Source organism: Cydia strobilella, chromosome 23 (assembly GCF_947568885.1).
Source record: "Cydia strobilella chromosome 23, ilCydStro3.1, whole genome shotgun sequence".
NCBI classification, from domain to species: Eukaryota; Metazoa; Arthropoda; class Insecta; order Lepidoptera; family Tortricidae; genus Cydia; species Cydia strobilella.
In genome coordinates, this window is record NC_086063.1 from 7829990 (window position 1) to 7843146 (window position 13157).

A 13157-nucleotide genomic window follows, 5' to 3' on the forward strand; every position below is an offset into this window, starting at 1 on the left:
CCCTGGCTACATCATCGGCCGTGAAGTTACTGCAGTTTGCGGTCTCTGAGCATGTACACTGCGTCAGAGGCTCGACGGGCAAGCGGGACGCAGCACTGGCAGGGAGTGGCTTGACACTGAAATGATGTGAGAACAACTCGGCAATATCCTTTGCATCATGTACGCCTTCGATACTGACTGGAACACTAGTTTTAGGATTAAGTTTTTTTGTATCCTTCCAGAACTTGACAAAGTTCTTGTCAGCGCGATGGGTGGCTAATATGTTCATACGTATAGTATCCTCGTTGTTCTGGCACCACTTCAGTTTGTTCTTAAAAGCCTTTCGACTGTGGACCAAGATGCCGGTCGATGGATCTGGATAAGATATGGATGGAGTCAGTGTCAAAAGTTACGTTTTTTGTCGAAGAAATGTCACTTTTGACACTAACTAAAATGACACTGCAGGTGACATTCTGATGCCGTACACAAATTTAGCACTAGCTAAAAACACTGTCCACATTAAAAAAAAATCTACCTGAATTACTCAACATTTACAGTGTCATTGCATTTAAAAACCCATTTCACCAATTACCTGAGCACACAGGACATTTCAATTCAAACAAATCATTCAACACGGTTCATGCTGTTTTAAACGTGTCATTCGTTAAACTACTGGGAGGCGATTCAAACTTTATAATCTGGTTATGAAATGGTTACGGAAATTATCTGTCATCAACTGCGTTACGAATATGAGCTGACATTTCATGACCGTTTCGTAATGAGAAATGGGATTTCCGGTTGAACTTCAAAATAGCGACGTCGCCACGAGAATATTTTTTTGTTTCTTTACTTATTAAGGGCTGGTACAGACGGACTGTGCAACCCGACTGCAACTCGTAAGGGAACTGCACGCTGGCGTTGCAGTTGGCATGCAGTCAACGTGCAGTCCCCATACAAATTGCAGTCGGGTTACAATCCGTCTGTATCGTCCCTAATGTATAAAGTGTACTTAATACGGGTATGCAGTGTACTAACTGGTTTAACCATTCCTTAGTCAACACCCGACACCTACCTTCAAATGAGATTGTGGTCAAATGCTTACCAGATTCTAATTTAAAAAAAAACCGGCCAAGTGACAGTCGGACTCGCGCACGAAGGGTTCGAGTCCGAGAGATACGAGTTGGCGCCAAAAATTTGACAGAAGCTAGTTTTTAAAAGAAGAAGAAGCCGTTTCATAACGAGATAAAACTATCCGAACAGGGCTCACGGTTCACGCTGCTACGCCATCCGATAAAATACTGGCAGTTAAAAATCCATTCCTTTTGTCGACTGCATAAAGGTTTTAAATGTGAAAGGCGTGCTTAAAAATAAAATGGCGCAACAGATAACCACATATTGTGTTAAGAATTTTGAATGATTCGCGGTTAGTTTCACTAGACTTACTGTCCGCGCGCGAATTCATGACAGTAGTGTCATTTTGTACGTACGGGCGCGGCGCACACCCCCCCACTTTCTCGACCTCCGAATGCACGGAATTGGCGCGCGGACAGTATATTATGTTGTTTCAAAGGAAAAAGGATATTTAATAATAATGTGCTTTTGCGGTGTCCATGCACTAGTTTTTATGTTCATACTTTAGGTTTATGGGTAGTTTTTAATAAATTCTGCTATAACTTAAAAACCATGAATGTAATAAAAAAATCGCAGAAATTACTTTCTTAATTAAATAGCAAATATTATAATTCTTCCAATTATTAATGAATGCTGAGAAATTATTTTTCAAACTTGGATAATTGCTTAAGTGTTAATTCACTGGTGGTCTTACCCTACAACTAGTCAAAGTCAATATGTCAATATAATCTGTATTCAAATAGGCCTAGCAACAAGCACTTTTAAATTATCAAGTTTTAAATATTACCTTAATCTAAATATCAGAGCAATTTATTGATGCAGTTATTATTATTCTTAAAAACATTGAATTATTATAGATAGGTATGTCAAACTTAATAACAAGAATTCACAAAAGGATCGTCAAACACCAAAATTGTATAAAAAATACTAGACTAAGCGGTCAAGCGTCACAATTTAGACCATCTATTGCCATATTTCCAAGCAGTGGCGTGAAAACTTTCTTTTCTTCCTTACAACACACGTATCATACGTCAGTTTGAATTTGGAGCGCGGAAAAAAACGAACCATTGAATAAAGACCGTTGACCGTTTATTTCGCGTATTTTTGTGGCAGATTTATTCAAATCCTAGGCTTTGGTTCAACCATTCGTTGCGGATAATTGAATACGTACGTAAATTGTTTTTGTTTTCATTCAGTTTGCATTGATTGAGAGCATAGAGTAACTTATACTAGAGCGGTACTGTCATAGTAAATTTTGTAACCCCAGTAAATTCACTGCCATCTGTCGACACACTTTAAAACTAAAAATGGAGATTTATAAAAATACGATAAAATTTATTTTAATATGGATAAATGATTTTTTTTATTTGCATTAATTATTTTTATGATTTTGACCCATGTTCTTTCACTGATATGCGTTAAAATTGTTAAATAACAAACGAAACCGTCAACGCCATCTATACGACAGTAGGCCAAAGCTAGTAGCGCCCTCTGAAAGAGAATCAAATTTTCTTGATTTTCGAGGCACGTTTTTTCCTTAGACTGTATTCATCTATTACGGAGTTATATCTATCTTTGATTGAGAGTAACTAGAGGGTATATTTATGGTGTTCGACAGAGCGATCGATAAAACGGAATTACTATAATATGTGACGTTCTCAATAAAAAAAAGGGTGTGCGTGTAATCTTTACGCGCGATTGAAGTAAAACTTCTTTGACGATGATGTTTATCGCTATATGAAGTTTGTATACATGTGTTTATTGGCACTTTGACGTGTGTCCTATTGTGCGTGTACTGAACGTTACTTCCGTCAGAAAAAAATCAGAGTTACCCTCTAGCCGCGCCAAAGAAGTTTTACTTCAAAATGTTGTCGTTGTATACAAACAAATTTCGCCTTTCTGGTAAGCGACAAAGTGGTACCTTTTGATTGAGAACGTCACATATTAAGCATGAGTAGCATCCGGACCTTTCCAGATAAGATAAGATAAGATAAGATAATTATTTATTTGCTTAAACATGGTAATTTTAAGTTCACATAATCATTATAAGCAGTATCACATGTTTAGCCAATGGCAGCAAGCAAATATTGATCTTAAAATTTAGCTATATACATTATTTACATTAACAATAAACTATTTACATGACATTGTTTTTCCATTGTAAGGTGACAATCGCTATCGCTACGACATCGAATCGCTTTGTGTCTCTATCACTCTTCCATATTAGTGCGACAGTGACAGTTGCGTTTCGTTCGCTACGGAGCGTTAGCGATTGGCATGTTGGCTAAGCGGCCGGTCCGGTCAGAAGCGTTACTTCGTTTTCTATAGAAAACGTCACGTGATCACCGAACACGTCAAAGAAAAATAAGTGTCGGAAGCCTCGGCCCGGACCCGGACCGTTCTAGAGGGAGTCGCCCTTTAGTAATTGAATAACATTCGAGTCACTCTTGTATAAAAAAATATATTATTGGGTACAATAAAATAAATACAATCCTTAAAAAATACCTAAGAACTAAAAATAATATATAAAAAAACTTAACTAAAAACTAAAGTAAAGTTAATAAAAACTACTCGAATAACCCGAGCTACAACTTGTATTATAAAATTTATATTTCATTTCACGAAAACTATAGATATGTTTTTTTTTCATTCTCATTTTATATGTATATAAAAATGGGCTTAGTTTTGCTTGTAAATACCTACAAAAATGGACAAGCTTGCGTAGGTTACTCTACCGTAAGGCCAGGTTCACACGGCGTAAATTATTACGGCGTGTGAACCTGGCCTTAAATTTTATCGAATACCGTAGTGACAGCAAAATTTGTATAACAACTTTCAAAATCGTTGTCTATGCGGGAAAGCCGTGTGAATGATTTTGTAAGTTGCCATACAAATGTTGCTGTCACTACGATAAAATCCCGTATACGGTATACGGGAAAAATTTACGCCACGTGAACCTTAGTATATTTATCGATTGATACATTGAAATTAAAAATTAGTTTGAACGAATTTTACCTTAAATCGCATGTCATCATTTATAAATCCGAGTTTTCACAACCATGGCAGTCTCCGCTCTTGATAAATTTAAATCAGGTCAAGAAAACTGGCGGCCCTCATTACTGAACCTTCAGTGATTTATCCTTGAAACCTTTGAGTTGGGGTAAATAAATTCTGCCGGCGTAAATTATATCCGGGGCGTGGAAAGCTTGGTTATTATTATAGTCAGCGTGAAATAAAATAAAAAGAGTGCTACCTACACCAAAATCACAAAAACGTGATGATGATGTTTCCACTGCACCTTCTTCTTTCCGTGCCTCTTCCCATTATTTGGGGTCGGCCCTCCTCGTTCTTAAGCGCCAGGTCGGTCGATCCTAGGTTGTCTCTTTGTTCAACTGGCTCTGTTCCAAATCCATTGATATTATGGTGGACCACCACGTAGCAGCAGGCGGGCGGCCTCTGCCTCTCTTATTATCTGGTAGTGCAAGGGCTTTCCTCACGACATGGTCTTCGTTGCGTCTCATGATATGTCCGTACCATCTCAGTCGGGATTCTTGAATCTTGTCGGTGATAGGGGCGACCTTGTACCTTCCTCTGATGTATTAGTTCCGTACTTTATCGAGTCTCGTCACACCGGCCGCCTACCTCAACATCTTCACTGCACCAACTCGTAAATTTTCTTATTTTTCAAACACTAATGAGAAATATATTAAATCACATTTAGAATCGGGTCTAACAAGAATTTATTTTGTTGTTGTGTAAATAAAGGTAATAAAATAAATTCAAGTTAGACCCGATTGTAATGTGAACTAATGAGAAAATTGCATTTTATCCACAAGACACTTAAAAAAATTCAACATAAAAACTACATATATTAATTTCCGCTACCTAAAGGTTGTCTGACAGAGATAGTTTTTTAGCGAGAAGTTTAACCTGTTTCTGTATTTTTTGTATTGTTTTCTATAATGAGATGTGTAATAAAAAGTATTTGTATTGTATTTAGCTCCCTCTTAATTATTGTATATTTTATCAATAAAACATTGAATTGAATAATTTTTTCTTCGTCAAAAATATGAGAAAAAAAACACACTGTTACTGCCTTCATATGTGCAGGTTAAATAGGTTTCAAGTTGTGAAAGGGTCAAAAGTAGCTCGAAATGGTTCGTGTAATATTACACACGGTTGCTGCGTCGCCAGTTTCTTTTTTTAAGAACTTGGCTGAACACGCTACCGCGTGTCTAGATAAGAGGACTCCCATCCAAACTTCTCTGATAGCTAGTTTTATAGATGTTCACTAACTGCTGCAGCTAATCGTTAGTTCCCTAGCACTTGATTATTTGCAAGTTATAAAGATTAGAGTTTTGAATGATTCACGGTTGGTTTCACTAGACTCAATGAGGATATAATAAGATAGAGCGGTACTGTCATAGTAAATTTTGTAACCACTGTAAATTCACTGCCATCTATCGACATACTTTAAAACTAAAAATGAAACAAACAAGACATTACATAATACAAAAGAAAACATAAAATAAGATTAAAGTGCCACGAAATGGCCTCATCTCAGCATGTTCCTGGTGACTTCCAGCGCTGATCTTCCGATGAGACCATCAGGTGAGAAGAATCACGGAAGGTAACAGACAAGAAGAAAAGACATAAAATAACATACAATGAACAAATAGTTAAATACAACAAGCAAGAAGAAACAACATAACGCTTAAATTAAAAATTATTTATATAAAGTAAGCATCGTACTTGTAACATAACAGTCAGTCCCTGTATCGGTCCGGTCCAACCATACCTTGGCTGAACATTATAATAATGATAATAATAAATGAACTTATATTACTATACTAATATTCAGCATTTTTTTAAACTGAGTTCGCCTACTTTTGAGTGTCTGATTTTGGAGATAGATATACAACAATGAAAAGAAAACAACATAGAAATAAAATACCACATGGAACAAAACATTGGTAAATGGTAAATCGAATTCCCTAACAAAAAATAATGTCAATTATAGGACCATGTTTCCTGAATAAAATAGAACAACCACCTTATTTTCCTTAACGAAAAACCGTTCGAAAACTCGACTTGCTCATTATTTAGCAATTTAGGGTGTTCGGCACAGTAAAAGTACAAAACAGTAATCTTTAACATTTGAAATCCGCAACATGCGGATTATATCGCGTATAAAGAATTTTAATTTCACGCGATAATAATATAATCCGTCTAAATAGTCTTACAGTAGAAACCACATATAAGTAAGTAAATTACGTAGACATTGGCGTACGAGTATATGTCAGTTTTGACAATGTCATTGACTCATGGTACGGGTAAAGGGTTTGTTTTCTTCGATTTAATTTTAATATTTACTGAACACAAGAACAGGTGGTAATAAAAACTACTAATTAATTGAAGATATCCTACTTTTTTCCTTTATACTGTGTTGCAATGTTCCAAGTTACGTTCGCTTAGAAGATTGTTTTATTACAATTCTAATCGTACTTTTGGTTGAAGCACTTAATAGTCTACTTAATAGCCTTAAGCACGCGAATGTGCGCTTGAAAAGACCTAATTTTATGAACAAAAGTCCTAGTCTTTAAATGATTGTAGAGGAAAATAGTTTGTGAGAAAAGCGAAAGTATGTCATGTAGGTAGATTTTATTAAAAAAAAATAAAAAAAAATAAAAACGCTGTTTAGAATTTACAAGAACCTTAAATAACATAGTGTGGATTTATAAACACAGATAGTCACTTCGCAATAATGTGATTTCTTAATAAAAAAAAAAAAACACTTTGTAAGCATCGAAAATAGGTATACTCTTGGGTGCGTCAAAAAAAATTCACATCTTAGCAATACCATCTAAAATAAATTGCCACAGAAACGAATAAGAAGCGCTTTGAGAAAATGACTTCTAATAATAGAGTGCAAAAACAGTCTGATAAAAGTCATCACTATTTCTTGTTACTACAATATTTCTTACAAATACTTTAATCATACGAAGTTGCTTCAAACTGTCCACAGAGGGCGTTGAAAACTATACGAGTTTAGTTTTACTCTACTGGCTCCCTAGACGAATCAACTCCTCTTTTACAAAACGTGATATTTTCATATAAAAACCATGGCGGTTACGTCATTCTTCCCTTGACGCATATTATACGTCTGTTTTTCTAAAATGTCGTAGTTTTATATTAAAGTGGTGACGCTTACGACATTTTTTCTAGCTAGCTTTAAGGCTATATTGTGTGAACACTTAAATGTTTACAGCTTTCTAAGTGTTAATAGTAGATTGTTAACCAAGGGATGAAAGGCAGTCATTTCTGCTGAGGTATTTTTGGCGCTCGAACGCAGTGAGAGCGCCAATAGTCCGAGGCTGAAATGATGCCTTTCACCCGAGTTAAACACTCTACTTTTCATTTCGAATACGAGGAAAGTAAAATGCATGTCTTTTTTAAAACATGACCAAGTATAATTTTTTATAGTATTTTTAGGTACCCTACCTTCAGTTAACAATTTAGGCAAAAGTGTCTCTATTTATAGAATGGAGAGTCAAATATCAGAATGGAAATTGTATAACAAATACATTTAAATTCAAATTTCAATTGCTTATCGTAAAAAAATTCAAAAAATGGTACTTCGAACGTAAAATGCTCTAGTGCAGACACGTATCATTTTCTGCACACCTTTTAGAACAACAATGACCCTCTTTCAGAGCATGAGAAATGAAAAGTAATTTGTTTTACGTTCAGTTCTAGTGAGGAGTTGCTTTTCAAGAGAAATTTTACGATAGTATAATATTTGCTTTGTATGTGTGAAATGGTTAAAGAAAATATGAAAGTTATGAGCGAACTCTATACGGCAATATTGTTTGCCTTTGTTAATTTACGTGGGAAATAGTATATTATTACCTACCTAGTACCTACCTAGGGCAGTAAAGTAGGTATGCAATGCCTCAGATGATCTGAGACATGAGTGAGATCACATGTAATTCTTACGGTTTCGTCGAGGCAACATTTTACATGAAAATATTTTTGGTGGGATTTCACTTCTTTTTGTAAGTTGCTTATGACAATCTTCCATCCACTAATTTAAAGGGTGGGGTTGATTTACTAGAAATCCTGAAATATGTATTTTATTATTTGTAACAAGGAGTCCATATATCAATTTACAGACCTCAGAGCATTACATTTTGCGGAAGTCTCATAAAAACTTTCATCCCCTAGTTTCAGGGGTTTGGGAGTAAAAGTTCCTAGTTTTAGAATTCTTGTGTTGTTTGTGTACTAATACTAGCTTACATACCAAATTTCAGCTTTCTAGGATTTCAGAAAGTTCCCTGGAATTTTGATGATCATCAGTGAGTGAGTGACGAAATCGGGTTTTTTTAGATATCAATAAAATCTAAAGTATAAGAGCCAATTGGCGAAGTCGAGGTCGACAATTCCCGAAGTTTGTAAATTATTTTGCTGCTCAACGGAGCCGGAAAGCGGCAACTTCGGTTAGCGCAGCGGGACTAAATAAAATGCGTTTATAAGGATGGTATTCCGCCTGTCTAATTTATTGGTCTAATGTTATTCCGTCTCACTCTCTCATTGAGCAAAATGTGAGACTGAAAATACACATTGGACCAAGAAATTTGACAGAAGTGTAAATTTTATTCGATAGCGTCAATATCTTCAATATGTCTATTTTGAACAGCGCGCCAGGCGGGACGTTTTGGAAACTCAAAATCCTATACAAAATGACGCAAAAGCGTACGTCACGTCACGCTATCGTATTAAATTTACACCAGGGTACAGGGCGGACACGCTATACATCAACAATCGCGTTTCTATGTGTGAACGGCTCATCTGTACACGCGTCATGCGTCATAGTGTGGGTAAGTTGCTTAAAAACAGTACTGAGCGGCCGGCAAACGGCCATCAATCTGCTGTCGCGGGGCGAGGTAATTCGAGTCGGGGCGGGGCGGTGCGTGGCCGTTCTGTATGATAATACTATTAGTTATTCTGTGACTAGGGGTACAGGTGGAATACCAACCTAAGGGACACCTCATGGAACTCCCCTGCTCCAGCTGCCATCCGAATATAACCTTTATAATCTATTTACTTCATATCTAGTGTAAACTGTTTGGTATGCAATGCAAGCGAAGCTACGAGCCATCTCGTCTAACCTTGTAGCTGCTGGTGACACAGTGCAGAGGTAGTTTCAAAACAGTAGCGAAAGTTTTAGTGTTACCTATTAAGTCTTTTTAAATTTTGACTGCGACTAGATAAGAAAGACAAATAGTTATTTTTGTAATTGTTTAGTGGCACAATAAATACTTTTTAGCACATAGGTATATAACATATATAAATATTTTTGAATTTAACGTTACCTTACCTGGGGGCCTAGCCAAGATGACGATCGTTGATAGAAAACGCACCGACGCTCAAATAAGGTATGGAAATAGTCATGTGACTTCTCGCAGCATCTGCCATCCCGATATATTTTTTCGGTTGGCGTTTGTCTGATGTACCAATACAATAGGGAATTTTACTAGCACAATCACAGGGCCTACTGCGAAACACGAATATCTTAAGTTCGGTATCACTCTTGCCTATTCGATCGATAGAGAGGCTGAAAACGAAATTTTGAGATTCGCGTTTCGCAATAGGCCACCTGTAAACAAACCGCCTTGATGCATCAATGTCATAGTGAAAACTTGTCAAAAAACTGTTCAAGGCCTAGTATAAGTACTCCATGGTTTAGTATGTGAACTGGCGGCAGGACATTGCAGTAATACATTGGAACAATTTTACAGCTTCCTTATTTTGTCAGACTAGTGACTCCGTAGCCTTCCCCTATGAGCTTATATGTATTCATATTCCCCAATTTATAATCCTAGTAATAAGGTATTTAACTGTATTTAAAATAATTTATTTTACACCATGTATGAAAAATAAACCAGAAGATTAATAGAGAAACGTAGACAGCAGTTAGTTTTAGATACAATTTCTATTTTAAAACCCGTATAAAACTATAAAGAGTAGGTAATTTGATTGTGACGTCACATGCTAGTGTTTCATATAAATCCCATAGTAACAAAATAGTTTTGACAGTTCGAAAAAAGAAACTGAGGGCCTACCGAGAAAATCGAATAACGTAATTTCGTTTCGTTTCGTTTCGTTGAATATGCAAGGCAGATAACGAAATTTCGATTTCGATTTTCGCGGTGGGCCCTCTGATTTGACTAGTAGTCGAATACCCTTTTCTATTTTATTTAATAATAAGATTAGCATTCACAGAAAGATTGTCTGTTTATCAAAAGTGACATGACTCGTATAATATACTGCTACTGCTCTAGCAGCAGGGCCGTATTGCATAAAACACTACAACTAATAGGGGAACTCCTTTTCTAATAAGTGAAATTGGAAAAGGAGTTCCGCTTGTGTTTTTATTTTATTTTATGGTAGGAGTTTAGAGTGATATGCAGCTCCATCATATCCATGGGATGACGCCGGGATGTCCCGAAGGGGCATCCCGGGGGAAAAGAATGAGATGCCTACGTCCTGAAGGGACGCAGGTCTTTACCTCCGTAGAGGGTGTTAGATTATGTATTCGTAAGTCAGTCAGTGTAATATTAGTTGTAGTTTATTATGCAACACGATCCAGCGGGGCTAAATACCTGTCACGCTCTAACAAGTACGTAAGTGCGAAAGTGACGCATGATATGACAAGTGACAAAAACGCGACCATAATACCAGTGCAGGTTGATCTTAGATATTTTAGCTATCGCCAAATAAGTGACATTAACTACTGTTGTTTAGTCTACTATGGTATCTCTCAGAGCTTGTTATTCGGCACTTTGTAGCTCGAGTGTCACATTTGCAAGCACGCTCCTCTGTCTGAAAGGCTCTATACGAGTACCTATATAAAGCCTGACCAGGAATATATGATCACGCGCCATGTTGCGGAATTTCACTGGAACTAATATTTTTATACTACACTGCACTGTCACCCTATACATGAAAATAACAGCGCCCTCTTGACAATGATCATATACTCCTGGTCAGGCTTTATAACCGAATATAATCATCTCATCATTTACGACGTTTATAAAGGAAGTTATATTCTACATTCTTGTTTGAAATAAATAGTAGAAGCGTTTACTAATTTTTCAATTTCAATTTATTTAAAAAACACATTTACATGACATTACAGTGTATAAAAAAAAAATGGAATTAAACAATAAACTACAAAACTAACTAAAATATTTTATTCAAAAAGACCTCCGCGAGCTGTACCGGGTGCAAAGGTGCCCATCACACTTGCCGCGTTACCACGTTGGATAGCGATGGCCAACCTTTGCACCAGGTACGAACCCGCGCGAGCATCAGAGGTCCTCTCCCTAATCCTATGTCCCACCTCCCTAATAAACGATATGGCGTCAGACCCCCAACACCCCGTTGTCTCGAAGGCGAGGGGTACAAAATAATAATTTGCCTCGAGGATGGAATATTTATGGAATGTTTACTAATTATATTTATTTATTTACTAGCGACCAGCCCCGGCTTCGCACGGATAGTTCAACTAATTTGCACAAACCTTTACTAATTATACATATAAACCTTCCTCTTGAATCACTTTATCTATTAAATAAAACCGCATCAAAACCCGTTGCGATGTTTTCAAGATCTAAGCATACATAGGGACAGACGGACACAGCGGAAAGCGACTTTGTTTTATACTATGTAGTGATTTATTAAAACTTTTTTGTACGTAATAAAAGGCTGTACGCACAAACTAGTAACTCAAAATACACATCATCTACCTACAGATAGCAGTGTTGGCCGAAAGTAAATTGCAATTAACCATTAACCAGTACAAATTGAACCGTAAACCGTAAAGGATGGTTACAGTTTAAGGTTCAATTTGTACTGGTTAATGATTAATTGCATTAACGTTTCGGCCAACACTGACAGATAGTACCGTGTGGTGAAATGCAACTACTCATTCGATAGCGTGACGTGAGGTACGTTGTACGGGATTTTGAGTTTCCAAAACATCCCGCTTGGCGCGCTGTTCAAAATCCCATACAAAAATAGACATAACACAAACGCGAACGCTCGTCGCGCTATCGAATAAAATTTACACTAGGGATACAGGTTTAAATAGGTACAGTCAAGGGCATAAATAATATACATTCCCAAAGTTTCAAAAATATGTGTACGCTCTTACACCTTAAAGAATAAAGTCGTGTTCACATATTTTTGAGCCACTTGTATGGATCGATATTTTTGCCTTCGACTGTACCTACCTTACCTATCACAAGAAAAATCTGATATTTAAATTATTATTTAGTAAAATGATTTTGCCCTTAAGCAACTAAAAGGTTTTTAAAAGGGTTTTATAATATTGTTTGCCCCGCACGTTCAGCTTGAATTATTATACTGAGTATTATTACTTTAGTACGTGATGTTATTAAAATTATCTCGTTTTTACGTATTTTACGAGGATAATGATGTATGGAAAATAATACGATGGTTTAATCTCTACTTAAACTTATGAAATAAAAGTATGAAAGCTGATTATATCGCGTATATTATAAATTCAATATACGTGATATAATCCGTTTTCATAGTTTCATTTCTGAGTAACTATCGCGGTAACCGAAGACAATATTCGAAGGTTGACTGGTAGAGAATGCCTCAGCATTAAATCCGCCTTTTGTACGATTGTATTTTCTTTTGTGCAATAAAGATTAAATAAATAAATAAATATTACTTAAACTTATCAAATTTATTATGAAAAAAAAAGTAGATTTTAATAAAATAAATTTGGGTAAATTGAACTAATCTAGATTGTAAATTTATATTATGAAATAAATCTATTTTTTTTAAATATTGAGGGAAGATACCTTAAAGTTAATGATATTTAGCTACAGATTTTTAAAAGGATATTAGCTCAATTCAGATTTAACAACTTGTACCTTTAACCTTTTGTTTAACAGATTAGGACCCGAGCCCGAAAAATTCACCTGAGATAATTTATTCATAATTCATGTACTACT

At 36.1% G+C, this 13157-nt stretch overlaps 1 protein-coding gene across 3 annotated transcripts in view; it reads left to right on the plus strand.

Moving 5' to 3' along the window:
* The window catches only part of LOC134751900 (sperm surface protein Sp17), a 185696-nt gene that overhangs the window by 97863 nt on the left and 74676 nt on the right, over positions 1 to 13157 (plus strand). The gene's annotated exons all lie outside the window — the stretch shown is intronic.